Source organism: Zea mays, chromosome 1 (genome assembly GCF_902167145.1).
Source record: "Zea mays cultivar B73 chromosome 1, Zm-B73-REFERENCE-NAM-5.0, whole genome shotgun sequence".
Taxonomy (NCBI): Eukaryota; Viridiplantae; Streptophyta; class Magnoliopsida; order Poales; family Poaceae; genus Zea; species Zea mays.
The window spans coordinates 300,909,836-300,927,481 of record NC_050096.1 but is presented as its reverse complement, the minus strand read 5'-3'; the positions used below and the strand labels follow the sequence as shown (position 1 = coordinate 300,927,481).

The following is a 17,646-nucleotide window of genomic DNA, read 5'->3' as shown; positions in this document are numbered from 1 at the left end:
TATTTTTTCGATTATTAGTTTCCATAGTTGCTCATAATATATATAGTATCATTAATATGATGAGTATATTTTATTTAATAGTTTTTGTTAACCTGCTGTGAACGCTGGTGCCATGACACACATAGGCATAGAATTAGTGTGATGATATACTGTTCCAGTGTGTTGGTTCATTTGTGTAAACCTATTAGGTACAAGTGATAATTATAATCGTTTATTAGATGAAAGACATGTACCGGAAGGCGTTGTGGCAGAAGAGAGGTCGTTCTCGGGAGTTATATCCTGACATATCTAGTAAGGATGCTTATGTTCCTCCTGAACTCCCTGTGCCTAACTGTGACTGTGGCAGACTGGCTTGAGTATGTCAATCCAAACATCCAGACACGGCTGCTCGCTGCTTCTACCTTTGTGGTGGTTTTGACGTACGTATCTTATGACTTGTGACTTAATTTTGTTCGCATTTATTATTTAGTAGATGTGTAATAGTGCTTCGTTCCATTGTTTTAGGGGCACCTGAGGTGTTTCTTTTTCCAGTGGATCGACGGTCCTGATAAATTTGACCCTCGATATCTTCTTTTCGCTAATTGGTTGTGTGGAAGGACTAGTCATGAGCGTTTTAAGCGTTGGGTACCTCCTCCCCCGAATCCTCCACCAATAACGGATGCGGAGAAGGAGGTAGCAACAGAAAGACGGATGGACTCACCGTCTTGATGCGATTGTGGAGACCGTGCTGTCATCGACGAAGACCATGAGAAGCAGTTCGTGTGTCCGAACATTAATTATGTGAGCCCATCGATACGCTAAATGTATAAACTAGTTATTTTTTATAATAAATTACTAATTTATTCTTCTGCAACCATACGGGTGGCGTAAGTGTCGTTTCAGAGAGTGGTTGTATGGTCCTTTGTCCCATTAGCCAGAGCCAGAGGTAAAGGAAAAGAAAAAAAATCAGTGGGCGGAAGAGTTGAAATTTGATCCAGTACTATGCAAATGTGGTATTGAAGCTAAGTATGGATTAGTTCCTTTCGAGCTTGGTGTTGGATATTTTTGTGGACATATGGTCGATTACGATGAGGTTGGTATTTATTCATTTATTTGCACTAGCTTTAATGTTATAGCGGTACTTACTATTTTTTGTAGGAGACGAGGAAATGCAGTTGGGAGAGTTACGACGACAAAGGAGAGGTGATGCACACAATAGAGTCCAAGAGACTAATGGGACAGAAGATGCGTTGTGGATCTCAGCTCGTCGATTCGTACATTAACGATCGCATACGCGACATGCGTAGGGCCACGAAATCTGCCTTTTATGACAGCCCGAAGCGTGCAGAGTATAGGAGGTTGAAGGCGGCAGATGAGAAGAGAGCACAGGATGCAAGGGAATGGGAAGCGGCTCGAGCCGAGAAACAGATGTTGGATAATCTTGCTGATCGCCTCAAGGGAAGTGAGTGAGAAAAATGATACTATAATTATGTTAGTACAATTTATTTATCTTGACTTTGCTAACTTATTTTTCTCATTATATTTGCAGATATTGGATGTGGCGTAAACTATTTGGCGGATGAGGCGCATGCAAGATATGTTCAGGATAAAATGACGACGGTTGAGCTGATGGAAGAGGAGGAGGACGACACATCTAGATTGAGTGAGCTTATCGCTCTCGCAGAGGCAGGATTACATGGAGAAGAGGAGGACGACACATCAAGGTTGAGTGAGCTCATCGCACTAGTTGAGGCAGGATTACATGCTCAAGAGGAAGAGGACGAGTTTATGTCTCAGGCCGTCGAAGAGGTAGAGGCGGCTTATTACAAGCAGAAGTATGATGAGGCTGAGGCTGAGGATGAGCTATTCTCCCAAGCTGCAGATGAAGCAAAAGCCAATTATTAAAAGAGAACTGTTGACAAGTGTGATGCAGGACAATGCAGCAAGTGGAATGAGGTTGTCGTTGAGGATTGCACGACGGATGACTCCGAAGATGAGTTACTTATAGATTGTGATTCTGATTGAAGAAACTTGAGCCTGTTATGTAGTATTTTCGTATCCAAAATAATTTAGAACTCTACTTGAATATCCAAAATAGTTTAGAACTCCGAAGATGAGTTACTTATTGCTTGTCATGTTTTTTACAATTCACAAAAAAAATCACGAGAGTTCCCCTTGTTTTATTAACAACCATAGTTCAAATAATCACATATTATAAGACATGACCACATTTCAACATATAATACATCACAAAATAACAGAGAATATAAAAACATCCACATAACATAGTTCTTCATACAATGTCCACAAAACATAGTCCAAAATACAATGTCCACAAAACATAGTCCAAAACACATAACATAGTTAAGATCCCCCTGCTGTTCCCATTCATCAATATAATCACGGTGGTGGGTCTCGAAGTCCGTGACCTTCTTCTGTCTCTGTCTGTCGAACCTGCAAAAGTTAGACACATATATTAGTAACTCATTGAATATTTGAAATAATAGTTAGAATAACAAGTGGATATAGTCACTCACTTATGAAGTTCTATTGAAGTCGAGAAGGGCTCCACCGGAAACTCCTGTCGCAATCCGAACTGTCGAGCAACTCTGTGGGGCAAGTGGTACTCAACAGCATAAAAACAAATGAGGGGACACCTCATTAGGTAGATGTCCTCGTCTATTGAGCACATGCTGCTCAACTGTATGCTGGCGAAATATGGATCAAGATACGGTTGCCAGGTCACCTGGAAAAGTTTTAGAAAGCACATATGAGAGCACATAGAGGGGGGGGGGGTGAATAGGTGATCCTGTAAAAACTTAAAACTTAAAGCCACAAAACTTGATTAAATGTTAGCACAATGAAATCAAGTGGCTAAGGACCGAGCTCTTGAGAAACACAATAGTAACAGTGAGAACAAACACAAGAGACACGATGGTTTATCACGTGGTTCAGCCAAGTATAATACTTGCCTACTCCACGTTGTGGCGTCCCAATGGACGAGAGTTGCACTCAACTCCTCTCAAGTGATCCAATGATCAACTTGAATACCACGGTGTTCTTCTTTCTTTACTCTTTCCCGTTTGCGAGGAATCTCCACAACTTGGAGTCTCTCGCCCTTATAATAAGGATCAAAGTGAAAGCACTAGAGTAAGGGAGGAAAGCAACACACACAAATCCGCTTCAATACGCACACACACAGCCAAGACTTGAGCTCAAATGAATAGCACAGAGTTCACCACTAGAACGGAGCTCAAATCACTAAGAAAGTCAATCGAGTGCACGAAGACGGAGTGTGAATGACTAAGAATGCTCAAAGTATGCTTGGTGTGTCTCCTCCATGCGCCTAGGGGTCCCATTTATAGCCCCAAGGCAGCTAGGAGCCGTTGGAGGCATTCTTGGAAGGCAATTCTTGCCTTCTGTCGGGTGGCGCACCGGACAGTCAGGTGCACCACCGGACATCCCCTGTTCACTGTCCGGTGCAGATCACCTTCCTAAATTGGTGCAGCCGACCGTTGAAGACTTGGAGCCGTTGGTGCACCGAACACTGTCCGGTGCCCCCATCAGACCGTTGGCTCGGCCACGCGTCACGCGCGGATTGCACGGCCGACCGTTGGCGCGGCCGACCGTTGGCGCGGCCGACCGTTGGCTCACCGGACAGTCCGGTGAATTTTAGTCGTACGCCGCCGACGAATTCCCGAGAGCGGCCAGTTGACCAGACGCCAGCCTGGCACACCGGACACTGTCCGGTGCACCACCGGACAGTCCGGTGTACCCAGACTGCGCAGAGTCTTGGCTGCTCCAGCCAAGTCTTTTTCCTTTTGTATTTTCTCTGATTCTAGCACTTAGACAAATATGTTAGTACACAAAAACCAATGTACTAAGTCTAGAATCATACCTTGTACCTTGATTTTCACTTCTTGAGTCTTTGGCACAATTTAACACTTAAACCATTTGTGTTGGACACTTAATCACCAAAATACTTAGAAATGGCCCAAGGGCACATTTCCCTTTCAATCTCCCCCTTTTTGGTGATTTATGCCAACACAACAAAAAGCAACACATAGAAGTGCAACATCAATGCAAATGAGAACAAGATTTGTTTTTGATTCAAATTTGGCATATTTGGATCATTCTTTGCCACCACTTGGTTTGTTTTTTCAAATCAAACTCAATTTCCTATCTCTAAGACAAACACACTTGTTGAGGCATAAAGAGAGGTATTCCAAGAGAAATTGATCAAAGATTCAAAACCCCCCCTTTTTCCCATAATCAAACATTCTCCCCACAAGAGACCAACTTTTGACAACAAGAGACACTTAGAGTATTTTGACAAATCAAAACTTCTAACTCTACTATTTTCAAAGTTCTCAAGTGGTAGCTGATCCATTTGCTTGCTTTGGCCTTAATTTCTCCCCCTTCGGCATCAAGCACCAAAACGGGATCATTTTTGGCCCTTTAACCTCATTACCTCACCAAAATCGTCAATTAAGAGCAAAAAGGCAATAAGAGCAAAGAGATGAACTTGGAGTTAATTACCCTCTCATCGGAGTGCAGTGGAAGTCTTGCATGGTTCAAGTTCACCTTTCCCTTTCAATCCACCCTTGAGACTAAAGCAAGTAAACTCAAACACAAGGTTAGTCTCAAAGTGTCAAGTTGTAGCATGCCTCCCCCTAAATAAGTGCATCACTTGCAAATGGACTTGTGAGGTCCGGGGATCATGTGTACAACTTGAGCATCATAAATAAGCAACAATATGCATAAAGGAGCATGATCAAAGGCATAAACACATGTATGCTATAGATCAATCCAAGTTACGCGAATCTAAGACATTTAGCTCACTACGCAACCTGCAAAAGGTTGACTCATCTAGAGGCTTGGTAAAGATGTCGGTTAGCTGGTTCTCGGTGTTAACATAAAACACTTCGATATCTCCCTTTTGCTGGTGGTCTCTCAAAAAGTGATGTCGGATGTCTATGTGCTTAGTGCGACTGTGTTCAACAGGATTATCCGCCATGCGGATAGCACTCTCATTATCACATAGGAGTGGGACTTTGCTCAGATTGTAGCCAAAGTCCCAGAGGGTTTGCCTCATCCAAAGTAGTTGCGTGCAACACTGTCCTGCGACAACGTACTCGGCCTCAGCGGTGGATAGGGCAACGGAAGTTTGTTTCTTAGAACTCCAAGACACCAGGGACCTTCCTAAGAATTGGCACGTCCCTGATGTACTCTTCCTATCAACCTTGCACCCGGCATAATCGGAGTCTGAGTATCCAATCAAGTCAAAGGTTGACCCCTTTGGATAACAGATCCCGAAGCAAGGCGTAGCAACTAAATATCTAAGAATTCGCTTCACGGCCACTAGGTAGCACTCCCTTGGATCGGATTGAGATCTAGCACACATGCATACGCTTAGCATAATATCCGGTCTACTTGCACATAAATAAAGGAAAGAACCTATCATAGACCGGTATGCCTTTTGATCAACGGACTTACCTCCTTTGTTGAGGTCGACATGTCCATCGGTTCCCATTGGAGTCTTTGCGGGCTTGGTGTCCTTCATCCCAAACCGCTTGATCAAGTCTTGCGTGTACTTCGTTTGGGAAATGAAGGTGCCATCCTTGAGTTGCTTCACTTGGAACCCAAGGAAGTAGCTTAACTCGCCCATCATCGACATCTCAAATTTTTGAGTCATCACCCTGCTAAACTCTTCACAAGACTTTTGGTTAGTAGAACCAAATATTATGTCATCGACATAAATTTGGCATACAAATAAGTCACCATCACAAGTCTTAGTGAATAAAGTTAGATCAGCTTTCCCAGCCTTGAAAGCATTAGCAATTAGAAAGTCTCTAAGGCGTTCATACCATGCTCTTGGGGCTTGCTTAAGTCCATAGAGCTCCTTTGAGAGCTTACACACGTGGTTGGGGTACCGTTCATCCTCAAAGCCAGGGGTTGTTTTATGTACACCTCCTCCTTGATTGGCCCGTTGAGGAAAGCGCTCTTCACATCCATTTGGAACAACCTGAAAGAATGGTGAGTGGCATAGGCTAATAAAATACGAATAGACTCTAGCCTAGCCACAGGAGCAAAAGTCTCCTCAAAGTCCAAACCTGCGACTTGGGCATAACCTTTTGCCACAAGTCGAGACTTGTTCCTTGTCACCACTTGGGCATAACCTTTTGCACACCCACTTGGTTCCCACAAAGTTTTGCTTTGGACATGGCACCAGGGTCCAAACTTCATTTCGCTTGAAGTTGTTGAGCTCTTCCTGCATGGCCAACACCCAGTCCGGATCTAGCAAGGCCTCTTCTACCCTGAAAGGCTCAATAGAAGAGACAGACGAGTAATGCTCACAAAAATTAGCTAATCTAGAGCGAGTAGTTACTCCCTTGCTTATATCACCCAAGATCTGGTCGACAGGATGATTCCTTTGAATCGTCGCTCGAACTTGAGTTGGAGGGGCCTGAGGTGCTTCTTCCTCCATAACATGATCATCTTGTGCTCCCCCTTGATCACACGCCTCTTCTTGATGAACCTGTTCATCAGTTTGAGTTGGGGGTGCACCATTGTTGAGGAATAAGGTTGATCTTGCTCTTTGTGATCCTGTGGTCGCACATCTCCAATCGCCATGGTGCGTATTGCAGCCGTTGGAACATCTTCTTCATCTACATCATCAAGATCAACTTGCTCTCTTGGAGAGCCATTAGTCTCATCAAATACAACGTCGCTAGAGACTTCAACCAAACCCGATGATTTGTTGAAGACTCTATACGCCTTTGTATTTGAGTCATAACCTAACAAAAACCCTTCTACAGCTTTGGGAGCAATTTTAGAATTTCTACCTTTCTTCACTAGAATATAACATTTACTCCCAAATACACGAAAGTATGACACGTTGGGTTTGTTACCAGTTAGGAGTTCGTACGATGTTTTCTTGAGGAGGCGATGATGGTAGACTCGGTTTATTGCGTGGCAAGCCGTGTTCACAGCTTCCGTCCAAAACCGTTCGGGCGTCTTGAATTCACCAAGCATCGTCCTCGCCATGTCTAAAAGTGTCCTGTTCTTCCTCTCTACCACACCGTTTTGTTGTGGTGTGTAAGGAGCGGAGAACTCGTGCTTGACACCTTCCTCCTCAAGGTACTCCTCCACTTGAAGATTCTTGAATTCGGACCCGTTGTCGCTCCTTATCTTTTTCACCTTGAGCTCAAATTCATTTTGAACTCTCCTTAAGAAGCGCTTTAGGGTCCCTTGGGTTTATGTTTTATCCTGCAAAAAGAATACCTAAGTGAAGCGGGAAAAATCATCAACAATAACAAGACCATACTTACTTTCCCCGATGCTGAGGTAGGCGACGGGTCCGAAGAGATCCATATGAAGTAGCTCCAAAGGTCTTGATGTGGTCATCACGTTTTTGCTATGATGAGTACTTCCCACCTGTTTACCTGCTTAATAAGCTGCACAAGGTCTATCTTTTTCGAAAGATACATTGGTTAGACCTAACACATGTTCCCCTTTAGAAGTTTATAAAGGTTCTTCATCCCAACATGTGCTAGACAGCGATGCCACAGCCAGCCCATGCTAGTCTTAGCAATTAAGCATGCATCTAGACCGGCCTCCTCCTTCAAAAAATCAACTAAATAGAGTTTGCCGTCTAGTACACCCTTAAAAGCTAATGAGCCATCACACCTTCTAAAGACGGACACATCTATATTGGTAAATAAAAAATTGTAACCCATATTACAAAGTTGACTAACGGACAATAAGTTATACCCAAGCGATTCAACTAAGAACACATTAGATATGGAATGCTCGGATGAAATAGCAATCTTTCCTAGTCCTTTAACCTTGCCTTGATTCCCGTCTCCAAAGATGATCGAATCTTGGGAATCTTTGTTCTTGATGTAGGAGGTGAACATCTCCTTCTCCCCCGTCATGTGGTTTGTGCATCCGCTGTCGATAATCCAGCTTGAGCCCCCGGATGCATAAACCTGCAAGGCAAATTAGGCTTGGGTTTTAGGTACCCAACTCTTGTTGGGTCCTACAAGGTTAGTAACAATAGCCTTAGGGACCCAAATGCAAGTTTTATCTCCCTTGCATTTTGCCCCTAATTTCCTAGCAACCACTTTCTTATTTTTACATGAAAGTACAAAATCAGTGTTGCAGGCATGAATAATAGTAGCAGATTCATTATGCATTTTCCCAGGCACATGATGAACAATGTTTTTCCTAGTCATATGATTAACAACATTTTTCCTAGACATGTTTCTACCATGCACAAAGGAAGAGCTTGAAGCAGTCATGGCATGTGAATCATAAGCATTATAACTCCTATTATAATGATCATTCATAGAAAATTTTCTATCATAGATGAATGCATGATTCTTTTGACTACTACTAGCCATAGGAGCCTTCCCTTTTTCCTTGATGAAAATAGGAACCCTTTGGCTTGTTAAGTTCTTGGCTTCCCTCTTAAAACCAAGCCCATCCTTAATTGAGGGGTGTCTACCAACTATGTAGGCATCCCTAGCAAATTTTAATTTATCAAAATCACTTTTGCAAGTCTTAAGTTGAGCATTAAAACTTGCTACTTCATCATTTAGTTTAGAAATAGAAATTAAATGTTCATTACAAGCATCAACATTAAAATCCTTGCATCTATTGCAAATTACAACATGCTCTACACAAGGACTAGATTTATTTACTACTTCTAGCTTAGCATTTAAATCATCATTCAATGTCTTCAAGCTAGAAATAGATTCATTGCACTTAGATAACTCGGAAGAAAGTAATTCATTTCTTTTAATCTCTAAGGCAAGAGACTTTTGAGCACTAATGAATTTGTCATGTTCCTCATACAAAATTTCCTCTTGCCTTTCTAGCAATCCATCTTTTTCATTCATTGCATCAATCAACTCATTAATCTTTTCTATTTTACCTCTATCTAATCCTTTGAACAAGCTAGTGTAGTCTACTTCATCATCACTAGAATCCTCATCACTAGAAGTAGAGTACATATGAGTTTCTTGAGCGTTTACCTTCTTTTCCTTTGACATTAGGCAAGTATGGCGCTCGTTGGGGAAGAGCGACGATTTTTTGAAGGCCGAGGCGGCGAGTCCTTCGTTGTCGGAGTCGGATGAAGAACAATTCGAGTCCCACTCTTTGCCAAGGTGTGCCTCGCCCTTCGCCTTCTTGTAAACCTTCTTGTTCTCTCTCTTCCCATGTCTTTCGTCTCCCTGGTCATTTTCATTATCGGGACATTGAGCAATAAAATGACCTTGCTTACCGCACTTGAAGCAAGAGCGCTTTCCCTTTCCCTTGTTCTTGTTTGGGTACTCCTTGCATCCTCTTAGTGCGGTCTTGAAGCGCTTGATAATGAGGGCCATTTCATCCTCGTTTAGCCCAGCCGCCTCAACTTGCGCCACCTTGCTAGGTAGCACCTCCCTGCTACTTGTTGCTTTGAGAGCAACCTTTTGAGGCTCGTAGATGGGCATTGGGCCATTCAATGCCTCATCAACGTATCTTGCTTCCTTGATCATCATTCGCCCGCTTACGAACTTTCCGAGTATTTCCTCGGGCGTCATCTTGGTGTACCTAGGATTTTCACGAATAGAGTTCACAAGATGAGGATCAAGTATGGTGAAAGACCTGAGCATTAGTCGGACGACGTCGTGGTCCATCCATCTCGTGCTCCCATAGCTCCTTATCTTGTTGACCAGGGTCTTGAGCCTATTGTACGTTTGAGTTGGCTCCTCCCCCCTGATCATTGCGAACCTTCCTAGTTCGCCTTCCACCAACTCCATCTTAGTGACCATGGTGGCGTCGTTCCCCTCATGCGAGATCTTGAGGGTATCCTAGATTTGCTTGGCGTTATCCAAGCCGCTCACCTTATGGTACTCTTCCCTGCACAAGGATGCTAATAGAACAGTGGTAGCTTGTGCATTTTTGTGAATTTGTTCATTGATAAACATTGAATTATCCGTACTATCAAATTGCATTCCATTTTCTACTATCTCCCATATACTTGGATGAAGAGAGAACAAATGGCTACGCATTTTGTGACTCCAAAATCCATAGTCCTCTCCATCAAAGTGTGGAGGTTTACCAAGAGGAATGGAAAGCAAATGAGCATTGGAATTATGCGGAATACGAGAATAATCAAAAGAAAAGTTTGAGTTGACCGTTTTCTTTTTCTCATCGCCGTCGTCTCTTTGGGAAGAAGAGGACTCGTCACTGTCGTAGTAGACTATCTTCTTGATGCGTCTCTTCTTCTTCCCATCCTTCTTCTTATGACTTGAGCCCGAGTCAGTGGGCTTGTCGTCTTTTGGCTCATTGAGGAAGGACTCCTTCTCCTTGTCGTTGATCACCATCCCCTTTCCCTTAGGATCCATCCCTTCGGGCGATTAGTCCCTTTCTTGAAGAGAACGGCTCTGATACCAATTGAGAGCACCTAGAAGGGGGTGAATAGGTGATCCTGTAAAAACTTAAAACTTAAAGCCACAAAACTTGATTAAATGTTAGCACAATGAAATCAAGTGGCTAAGGACCGAGCTCTTGAGAAACACAATAGTCACAGTGAGAACAAGCACAAGAGACACGATGGTTTATCCCGTGGTTCGGCCAAGTATAATACTTGCCTACTCCAAGTTGTGGCGTCCCAATGGACGAGAGTTGCACTCAACTCCTCTCAAGTGATCTAATGATCAACTTGAATACCACGGTGTTCTTCTTTCTTTACTCTTTCCCGTTTGCGAGGAATCTCCACAACTTGGAGTCTCTCGCCCTTACAATAAGGATCAAAGTGAAAGCACTAGAGTAAGGGAGGAAAGCAACACACACAAATCCGCAACAATACGCACACACACAACCAAGACTTGAGCTTAAATGAATAGCACAGAGTTCACCACTAGAACGAAGCTCAAATCACTAAGAAAGTCAATCGAGTGCACGAAGACGGAGTGTGAATGACTAAGAATGCTCAAAGTATGCTTGGTGTGTCTCCTCCATGCGCCTAGGGGTCCCTTTTATAGCCCCAAGGCAGCTAGGAGCCGTTGGAGGCATTCTTGGAAGGCAATTCTTGCCTTCTGTCGGGTGGCGCACCGGACAGTCCGGTGCACCACCGGACATCCCCTGTTCACTGTCCGGTGCAGATCGCCTTCCTAAATTGGCGCAGCCGACCGTTAAAGACTTGGAGCCGTTGGTGCACCGGACACAGTCCGGTGCACACCGGACAGTCCGGTGCCCCCATCAGATCGTTGGCTCGGCCACACGTCACGCGCGGATTGCGCGGCCGACCGTTGGCTCACCGGACAGTCCGGTGCACCACCGGACAGTCCGGTGAATTTTAGCCGTACACCGCCGACGAATTCCCGAGAGCGACCAGTTGACCAGATGCCAGCCTGGCACACCGGACACTGTTCGGTGCACCACCGGACACTGATCGGTGCACCACCGGACAGTCCGATGTACCCAAACTGCGCAGAGTCTTGGCTGCTCCAGCCAAGTCCTTTTCCTTTTGTATTTTCTCTGATTCTAGCACTTAGACAAATATGTTAGTACACAAAAACCAATGTACTAAGTCTAGAATCGTACCTTGTATCTTGATTTTCACTTCTTGAGTCTTTGGCACAATTTAACACTTAAACCATTTGTGTTGGACACTTAATCACCAAAATACTTAGAAATGGCCCAAGGGCACATTTCCCTTTCAACATATAAGTTTATAGTCATTTTACCAACTGTTTAAGAAAAAAGATAAAAGTAGACAACTCACCATCGAAGGAGTAAGTGCGTCGAGCTCGTTTGAGTACTCCACGTACGCACGCTGGTGTCGTGCGAATGGCTCCTTGACCTGGTCCCAGCGGTAAGCAGCCGTGGGCTTAAGCTGATGTCCGCCTACCACGAACCACTCACGAGGAGCAAACTCTCTGGGTCGCCCGACGGGTATGTGTGCCCACAACCACAGCTGTAGTAGGTAGACACACCCACCTAAGCTAGCGGTCCTCGACGAACGACGACAAGCCTCGCAAAGTTGCCTGTACAGGAAGGTCAACACTGCAGAAGCCCAGCTGTAACCTCCTGTTGTATCCCAGTCAGTCAGGCAGGGCAGAAACATCCATGACGCGCTGTCGCCTGTCGCGTCTGGAAAAAGAACTGAACCAAATAGGTGGAGAATCCAAGATCGACAATGGTAGCCAACCGTCTGCTCGTCTGCACCAGGTGGACACTCCCTGAAAGTCGCCTACAGGGGGGGTGAATAGGGCGAAACTGAAATTCTCAAAAATAATCACAACTACAAGCCGGGTTAGCGTTAGAAATATAATCGAGTCCGTGAGAGAGGGTGCAAAACAAATCACAAGCAAATAAGAAGTGTGACACGTGGATTTGTTTTACCGAGGTTCGGTTTTCGCAAACTTACTCCCCGTTGAGGTGGTCACAAAGACCGGGTCTCTTTCAACCCTTTCCCTCTCTCAAACGGTCCCTCGGACCGAGTGAGCTTTCTCTTCTCAAATCAACCGGGAACAAAACTTCCCCGCAAGGACCACCACACAATTGGTGTCTCTTGCCTCGGTTACAATTGAGTATTGATCAAGAAAGAATGAGAAAGAAGAAAGCAATCCAAGCGCAAGAGCTCAAAAGAACACGAACAAATCACTCTCACTAGTCACTAATGCTTTTGTGGAATTGGGAGAGGATTTGATCACTTGGGTGTGTCTTGTATTGAATGCCTAGCTCTTGTAAGTGGTTGGAAGTGTGAAAACTTGGATAACTTGAATGTGGGGTGGTTGGGGGTATTTATAGCCCCAACCACCAAACTAGCCGTTTGGTGGTGGCTGACTGTCGTGTGGTGCACCGGACAGTCCGGTGCACACCGGACATGTCCGGTGCACACCGAACATGTCCGGTGCGCCAGCCACGTCACCAAGGCCGTTGGGTTCCGACCGTTGGAGCTCTGTCTTCTGGGCCCGCCTGGATGTCCGGTGGCACACCGGACATGTACTGTAGAGTGTCCGGTGTGCCAGCGTGCGCGTGCCTGACTCCTACGCGCTCTGGCGCGCATTAAATGCGCCTGCAGGTGACCATTGGCACGAAGTAGCCGTTGCTCCGCTGGCTCACCGGACAGTCCAGTGTACACCGGACATGTCTGGTGAATTATAGCGGAGCAAATTCCCGAAGCTGGCGAGTTCCAGAGCCGCTCTTCCCTGGGGCACCGAACACTGTCCGGTGTACACCGGACAGTCCGGTGGATTATAGCGGAGCGCCTCTGGATTTTCCCGAAGGTGAAGAGTTCAGCGTGAAGTCCCCTGGTGCACCGGACACTGTCTGGTGGCACACCGGACAGTCCGGTGCGCCAGACCAGGGCACACTTCGGTTATCCCTTGCTCTCTTTGTTGAACCCAATTTTTGGTCTTTTTATTGGCTAAGTGTGAACCTTTGGCACCTGTATAACTTATACACTAGAGCAAACTAGTTAGTCCAATTTATTTGTGTTGGGCAATTCAACCACCAAAATCATTTAGGAAATAGGTGTAAGCCTAATTCCCTTTCAATCTCCCCCTTTTTGGTGATTGATGCCAACACAAACCAAAGCAAGTATAGAAGTGCATAATTGAACTAGCTTGCATAATGTAAGTGCAAAGGTTGCTTGGAATTGAGCCAATATAAATACTTATAAGATATGCATGGATTGTTTCTTTATTTTTAACATTTTGGACCACGCTTGCACCACATGTTTTGTTTTTGCAAATTCTTTTGTAAATCCTTTTCAAAAGTTCTTTTGCAAATAGTCAAAGGTAAATGAATAAGATTTTGCGAAGCATTTTCAAGATTTGAAATTTTCTCCCCCTGTTTCAAATGCTTTTCCTTTGACTAAACAAAACTCCCCCTAAATGAGATTCTCCTCTTAGTGTTCAAGAGGGTTTTGATATATCAATTTTGAAATGCTACGTTCTCCCCCTTTTGAACACAATAAGATACCAATTTGAAATTTATCAATTGAGAATCATACCAATTGAAAAACTCTTTTTAAAATTAGGTGGTGGTGCGGTCCTTTTGCTTTGGGCTAATATTTTCTCCCCCTTTGGCATGAATCGCCAAAAACGGAGTCATTTGAGCCCTTGAATTACTCTCTCCCCCTTTGGTCATAAATAAATGAGTGAAGATTATACCAAAGACGGAGTGTTGCTCGGAGTGATGGCGAAGAATGAGTTACGGAGTGGAAGCCTTTGTCTTCGCCGAAGACTCCAATTCCCTTTCAATACACCTATGACTTCCGTGTCGAGGTCGAGATGCCCATTGGTTCCCATGGGTGTCTTGATGGGTTTGGCATCCTTCATTCCAAACTTGCTTAGAATATCTTGAGTATACTTCGTTTGGCTTAGGAAGGTGCCCTCTTGGAGTGGCTTCACTTGAAATCCTAAGAAGTACTTCAACTCCCCCATCATAGACATCTCGAACTTTTGTGTCATGATCCTACTAAATTCTTCACATGTAGACTCGTTAGTAGACCCAAATATAATATCATCAACATAAATTTGGCATACAAACAAGTCATTTTCAAGTGTTTTGGTAAAGAGTGTAGGATCGGCCTTTCCGACTTTGAAGCCATTAGTGATAAGGAAATCTCTAAGGCATTCATACCATGCTCTTGGGGCTTGCTTGAGCCCATAAAGCGCCTTAGAGAGTTTATACACATGGTTAGGGTACTCACTATCTTTAAAGCCGGGAGGTTGCTCAACATAGACCTCTTCCTTGATTGGTCCATTGAGGAAGGCACTTTTCACGTCCATTTGGTAAAGCTTGAAGCCATGGTAAGTAGCATAGGCCAATAATATACGAATTGACTCAAGCCTAGCTACGGGTGCATAGGTTTCACCGAAATCCAAACCTTCGACTTGGGAGTATCCCTTGGCCACAAGTCGAGCTTTGTTCCTTGTCACCACACCATGCTCATCTTGCTTGTTGCGGAAGACCCATTTGGTTCCTACAACATTTTGATTAGGACGTGGAACTAAATGCCATACCTCATTCCTAGTGAAGTTGTTGAGCTCCTCTTGCATCGCCACCACCCAATCCGAATCTTGAAGTGCTTCCTCTATCCTGTGTGGCTCAATAGAGGAAACAAACGAGTAATGTTCACAAAAATGTGCAACACGAGATCTAGTGGTTACCCCCTTATGAATGTCGCAGAGGATGGTGTCGACGGGGTGATCTCGTTGGATTGCTTGGTGGACTCTTGGTTGTGGCGGCCTTTGTTCTTCATCCTCCTTGTCTTGATCATTTGCATCTCCCCCTTGATCATTGCCGTCATCTTGAGTTGGTTCATTTGATTGATCTTCTCCTTCATCAACTTGAGCCTCATCCTCATTTTGAGTTGGTGGGGATGCTTGCGTGGAGGAGGATGGTTGATCTTGTGCATTTGGAGGCTCTTCGCATTCCTTAGGACACACATCCCCAATGGACATGTTCCTTAGCGCGATGCACGGAGCCTCTTCAATACCTATCTCATCAAGATCAACTTGCTCTACTTGAGAGCCGTTAGTCTCATCAAACACAACGTCACAAGAAACTTCAACTTGTCCAGAGGACTTGTTAAAGACTCTATATGCCCTTGTGTTTGAATCATATCCTAGTAAAAAGCCTTCTACAGTCTTAGGAGCAAATTTAGATTTCCTACCTCTTTTAACAAGTATAAAGCATTTGCTACCAAAGACTCTAAAATATGAAATATTGGGCTTTTTACCGGTTAGGAGTTCATAAGATGTCTTCTTGAGGATTCGGTGTAGATATAACCGGTTGATGGCGTAGCAGGCGGTGTTGACCGCCTCGGCCCAAAACCGATCCGAAGTCTTGTACTCATCAAGCATGGTTCTTGCCATGTCCAATAGAGTTCTATTCTTCCTCTCCACTACACCATTTTGTTGTGGGGTGTAGGGAGAAGAGAACTCATGCTTGATGCCCTCCTCCTCAAGGAAGCCTTCAATTTGCGAGTTCTTGAACTCCGTTCCGTTGTCGCTTCTAATCTTTTTGATCCTCAAGCCGAACTCATTTTGAGCCCGTCTCAAGAATCCTTTTAAAGTCTCTTGGGTATGAGATTTTTCCTGCAAAAAGAACACCCAAGTGAAGCGAGAATAATCATCCACAATAACTAGACAGTACTTACTCCCGCCGATGCTTATGTAAGCGATCAGGCTAAATAGGTCCATGTGTAGGAGCTCCAGTGGCCTGTCGGTCGTCATGATATTCTTGTGTGGATGATGAGCACCAACTTGCTTCCCTGCTTGGCATGCGCTACAAACCCTGTCTTTCTCAAAATGAACATTTGTTAATCCTAAAATGTGTTCTCCCTTTAGAAGCTTATGAAGATTCTTCATCCCAACATGGGCTAGTCGGCGGTGCCAGAGCCAACCCATGTTAGTCTTAGCAATTAAGCAAGTGTCGAGTTCAGCTCTATCAAAATCTACCAAGTATAGCTGACCCTCTAACACTCCCTTAAATGCTACTGAATCATCACTTCTTCTAAAGACAGTGACACCTATATCAGTGAATAAACAGTTGTAGCCCATTTTGCATAATTGAGAAACAAAAAGCAAATTGTAATCTAAAGAATCTACAAGAAAAACATTGGAAATGGAATGGTCAGGTGATATAGCAATTTTACCTAAACCTTTGACCAAACCTTGATTTCCATCCTCGAATGTGATAGTTCGTTGGGGATCTTCGTTTTTCTTATAGGAGGAGAACATCTTCTTCTCCCCTGTCATGTGGTTTGTGCACCCGCTATCGATGATCCAACTTGAGCCCCCGGATGCATAAACCTACAAAACAACTTTAGTTCTTCACTTTAGGTACCCAAATGGTTTTGGGTCCTTTGGCATTAGAAACAAGAACTTTGGGTACCCAAACACAAGTCTTTGACCCCTTGTGCTTGCCCCCAACATACTTGGCAACTACCTTGCCGGATTTGTTAGTTAAAACATAAGATGCATCAAAGGTTTTGAATGAAATGTCATGATCATTTGATGCACTAGGAGTTTTCTTCTTAGGCAACTTAGCATGGGTTGGTTGCCTAGAACTAGATGTCTCACCCTTATACATAAAAGCATGATTAGGGCCAGAGTGAGACTTCCTAGAGTGAATTCTCCTAATTTTGCTCTCGGGATAACCGACAGGGTATAAAATGTAACCCTCGTTATCCTGAGGCATGGGAGCCTTGCCCTTAACAAAGCTGGACAATTTCTCATGAGGGGCATTAATTTTGACATTGCCTCCCTGTTGGTAGCCAATGCCATCCTTAATGCCAGGGCGTCTCCCTCTATAGAGCATGCTTCTAGCAAATTTAAATTTTTCATTCTCTAAGTCATGCTCGGCAATTTTAGCATCTAGTTTTGCTATATGATCATTTTGTTGTTTAATTAAAGCCATGTGATCATGTATAGCATTAACATCAATATCTCTACATCTAGTACAAATAGAAGTGTGCTCAACGGTAGATGTAGAGGGTTTGCAAGATTTTAATTCTACAACCTTAGCATGCAATATATCATTTTTAGTTCTAAGGTCGGAAATTGTAGCATTGCAAACTGTCACACCCGGGTTTTAGGGGTCCAAAGACCCGGGCGCGAACATAATCACCAGGTGTGCTGGGACCAAGTCTCACACATATGA

At 44.2% G+C, this 17,646-nt stretch overlaps 1 long non-coding RNA gene across 2 annotated transcripts; it reads right to left on the bottom strand.

The window, feature by feature from the left end:
* Positions 1–2,207: 2,207 nt before the first annotated feature.
* Positions 2,208–16,681, bottom strand: LOC103645716 (uncharacterized). 2 transcript variants are annotated; one of them, XR_002266897.1, is made up of 3 exons: positions 16,640–16,681; positions 2,517–2,725; positions 2,208–2,433 (listed from the first exon to the last, which is right to left on the bottom strand). It is a non-coding gene; the product is annotated as an uncharacterized lncRNA (long non-coding RNA). The 2 variants fall into 2 exon arrangements; XR_002266896.1 differs by lacking the exon at positions 16,640–16,681 and adding an exon at positions 15,722–15,765.
* Between the last annotated feature and the right edge of the window lie 965 nt (positions 16,682–17,646).